Source organism: Oratosquilla oratoria, chromosome 15 (genome assembly GCF_046742065.1).
Source record: "Oratosquilla oratoria isolate Oo_2021 chromosome 15, ASM4674206v1, whole genome shotgun sequence".
Lineage (NCBI taxonomy): Eukaryota > Metazoa > Arthropoda > Malacostraca > Stomatopoda > Squillidae > Oratosquilla > Oratosquilla oratoria.
In genome coordinates, this window is record NC_134791.1 from 32249572 (window position 1) to 32254371 (window position 4800).

Below are 4800 nucleotides of genomic sequence, written 5' to 3' on the forward strand. Positions count from 1 at the left end.
TAATTTCTAACTGAGATTTATTATTATCTTTAACCCTTGCAAGGCTTATTTTCTTTCTTAAGATTAGTTCATTTCTCTCTGCTCTGAAATTGGATTTAGCTGTGCAACCTACCATGCTATGGTCACTACCTATGTTTACTTTATTTATTACCGCAACATTGCTAACACTTTTGCTCTCATCTCCTAATATGAAGTCTATTTCGTTCTTTGTTGTTCCATTTGGATTTCTCCACGTCCATTTACGACCTACACGCTTTTGGAAGAAAGTGTTCATTATCCTCATGTTGTAGTTCTCTGCAAAATTTACTAGCATCTCGCCTCTGTCATTTCTTTCGCCTACTCCAAACTTCCCAATGCACGACTCGTCTCCCATCTTCTTCCCCACTTTAGCATAAAAAGCGCCTATTACCAATGTGTACTTACTTTTTTCTTGATCCATTACCTGACTTAAATCATCATAGGACGATTCAATTTCATCGTCTGAATTTTGTGAAGTTGGTGCATAAACCTGAACTATTTTTAGAGTGTATCTTTTGCACAGCCTAATCACAATTCAAGCTACCCTGTCTGATAAACTACTAAAGTTGACTACGTTTCCAGCAACCTCTCTCTTTATCAAGAATCCTACTCCACTAGATCTTTCTTTATCCTTACCTCTATAGTAGAACAGGTGGTGACCATCTTGTAATTGTATCAGCTTTTCTTCCGTCGTCGGACTTCGCTTAATCCTACGATGTCCCACTTGATGTTGTCTAGTTCTTCCATTAAACTCTCCAGGCTGTGGTCTTCTGAGAGACTTCTTACGTTGTAAGTATAGATCCTCATTTTCTTCATGTTGTTTAATGTCCAAGACTTAGATCTGCTTGGACAGTGCTTACTCACATTCGGTGGCACACTGCCCGTAAGCACACGAGGCAATGCGGTTGGACCTTTAGGAGACGATGATCCAACAGGAACGCCCGGTTTTGTTTTGGTTGTGCTATTCATATTGGCTATGAAAGGGGGTTGGCAGTAATCTCACCTCCTTGCCAACTGGTTTCTGGTGAATATTTCTCTGGTGTCACCTTATTCATTATATTCGGTGAAGCCCTATATCTATAGGGTGTCTAATGGTCCACGCCGTCATTGTGACGGTACCCCATATATCTATGAAGAGTTTCCCTGTTTGCCATCAGGGACGTGCCAGTTAGCAGTGGGTCCTGCAACTGTGTGTTTGAGCTGCTCTTTGTCTGATCTTTCTTAAAAATCCTGTTCGATATGGGTGACCCTGCATAGATATCCTCTCTATCGACATAGCTTTTGTAATCATTAAGATTCTCAAGCCTATCCACCACGTCAAAGTGTCAACTCTCAGATAGGATGTGCATATATATATATATATATATATATATATATATATATATATATATATATATATATATATAGATACACACACATATATAGATATACATATATATGTATGGGAAAGGTGGAGGGGGAAACACGGGTCTGTATCTGATTATCGAGTTTATTCCTGACCGGTTTCGCTTACAATAGCGGAATAAACTCGATAATCAGATAAAGACCCGTGTTTCCCCCTCCACCTTTCCCATAATTTGTCCCAATGTCTCTACATATATATGTATATATATGTATATATACATATATACATATACACACACACACACATATATATATATATATATATATATATATATATATATGTGTGTGTGTGTGTGTGTGTGTGTGTGTGTGTGTGTGTGTGTGTGTGTGTTAAGGACGTCAGTGTAGCGTGGGGATTAATTGAATTATCTAACCATTTGCACGCGGGGAACTGCCCTCAGCTGAACAAGATAGCTTGGCACCAGCCATAATAAAATCCATGAAAAGTGATATCATAGCGAAAGAATTGACCATCAAGTTACATAGGACTTTTTTTTTTTCTTTTCTTTTCAGTTCTTCATCCATGAGAGTGAAATGGATGGGGGGCTGGCTATCTCCCTTATAATAGAAGAGGCCCTTGGCACATAGATAGTTCTTCATCCACAACACCCTGGACATGTCGCTGGAGACGTATGTATATTTGTTGCTTAGTATCCTGGATGTTTCATCACCCCTTTCTCCATCGTGGCGATGGGTCGGTGATGAATTAAATAGCCTGGCGGCAGCCAGAATAAAAAGAGAATATTCACAGTCAGTATGAAAGAGATTAAACCCTCAATCGTGCCTCTTACTCCGACTCTCAACTCCTTTGAGTTCCGTCCCATCTAAAATCTTGTATTCCGTATATACATATATATACATTTACAATATCTGATTTTGTTTTCATTTATTTTATATTCCAAATTAGTACTTTTATTATTAACCCTGCATTAGCGTCAGTACTCTTTCATTCTTCCCGAGTCTCCCATCTTCCTTATATAGGTCTACCTCTTACACCCATATTCGATTCCAGTTAATTATAATCTTCCGAGGCGACATTGTTCCCGAGGATAAAAGCTCTAGTTATCGTCTAACATAGTCCTTGGAGCTCGAACTTCATCCTAAGCGGCCATCCAACCACCCGAACCAACCATGACGCTCGAAGTCCCAGAGACTTGAGCTAACAATGGCGTCAAGGCTTCTGCCAACAACCGAAGAACTTTTCCTTGGCAACGTGATGACGCTGCATTTCGTGCCCAAGGCTAAGGTGGAGCAGTCACACTTCATTTTCGGTCTCCGTTTACACAGGAAGGGGTTGCAACAATACCTTATCCTTCATTCACCACGATTCCTTCAGGTTACGCACCGAGCAACATGACTTAGACTTCTGTTGAAATACACGATTTGGGAAAAGAAACACTCCTTTTTATAACACGAAATTTTTATGGTTATATGTTTACATGCTTGTGTGATAAGAACAATAAACTTTGCATAATAAAGTCATGTTATAAAGGTATTTATTCAAGTAGAATTGCCTTGGTGTTCCAGTTCAAATATTATTATTCTTAGCAGTGCCTTTTGTCAAGCTAAAAAGTATACATCTTGGTGTCGGTATTTGATTCCAAAAATGGATTAAATGAAAGGTACCTTGGAACCCCCCACTGCGAACTATTTTAGAGTCATTTTGTTGACCTGAATATAAAAACAAAAAACCTTTTGTGGTGTATAAGGACATTTTTATATATACTTTTTTGTTTTGTTTTTACTACATAAGGTCATGATTATGCATTTTCATAGTGCAAAGACTTCCGCTTTATGAATAATTTGAGGCTACTACGATACCTCTAAAACAATGGACATAATTATAACCCATTGTTCTAGTCATTTATCACCCACTTTTCTTGCAAGTCTTCGTAACTGGGTGGACCCAGTTTTGACCCCCCCCCCCAGATACCGTTAACTATCACTTGCTAAGGATATCCGAACACACAGGCTAAAGACAACAGCTTTAGTTATAGCCAAGTGCCTTCTAAAGCCCCGTCTGCATGGACATCATGCACTCTGTGCAGATAAACGAGATATTTGTTCTCTATGACGGTGTCTCTCATTGCCTTTGAAGAACTCACTGCATTTGCCTGAAGGCAAAAGCGGTGAGTTTGTCAATGAGAACAATATTCTCGTTTGTGGCTGCAGACACTGCATGATGCTCATGCAGACAGAGCCTTGCGTCGACGGGGATTACTGTAGTGTATTAGCTAGTGCCTACAAACTAGGTAAATGAATACTAGATCACTGAAACTTACTAATATGAAGTAGACCTTACCAACTTTACCCATCTCTATTGCTGAAGTGTCACGACAAATACAAAGAGTGAAGAAATAACCTCAAGTTAAAAGTAAACACTTTGAACGACTAATCAATCGTATTTCGAAAACACAGCCCACTGTTAGCGTCAGGAAGTGAATCGACTATGGGAGGGAAGCTTGAGTGAAAACAGCGTCAAGGATCTTGCTCAACAGGACCACACATACGGAACCAGATTCAGTGAATCAAGACATCATGGTTTGAGGAGCTCTTGACTTGCACAATAAAGATTTTTAAGAGGCTTGAATCGTCTTTAATTATAGTGACTATACATACGGGGTTGAAATAATCCTGTATGGATATGCAGAATCGCTGGTTAATATATTGAAAGTACAAAAGAAGTCATGGTTGTCATAATAAAAGTTTTAATAATGTCGATATTGTCTGAATAATTATTACATGAGGGCCCCTGAAGGAGCATACAATAGTCATTTGAAAACTTGAAAATCACGTAGCTTTTGATAAGACATGAAAGGATGTTTCTCTTAAGCTGGAAAAAGAAAATATGTTTATAATAACTTAGAAAAAGAAAACGTTTCTTTTGTGATAAAGGCGTCAAACCACACAGGGCTTTCAAACAATTGGACTTCCCAGGAGCGTGGGCGAGGTATGTGTCAGTCTTAAACGCTAAATAATTTTAAGTAAAATGAATAAATGAATAAACGAATAAATGAATAAAAGCATAAATGAATAAAAGAATCAATTAATAAATTAATAGATGAATACAAGAATGAATTAATAAATGAATAATGAACAAATGAATAAAAGCATAAATGAATAAACGAATAAACGAATAAATTAATAAATGAGTAAATGAATAAATGAGTAAATGAATAAATGAATAAACGAATTAATTAATAAACAAGTAAATGAATAAATAGATAAATGAACAAATGAATAATATATATATATATATATATATATGTGTGTGTGTGTGTATATATATATATATATATATATATATATATATATGATTAAGTAATAGCTCAATTATTAAATGGGTGAATAAATAGATAAATAAATAAACAAAAAAAT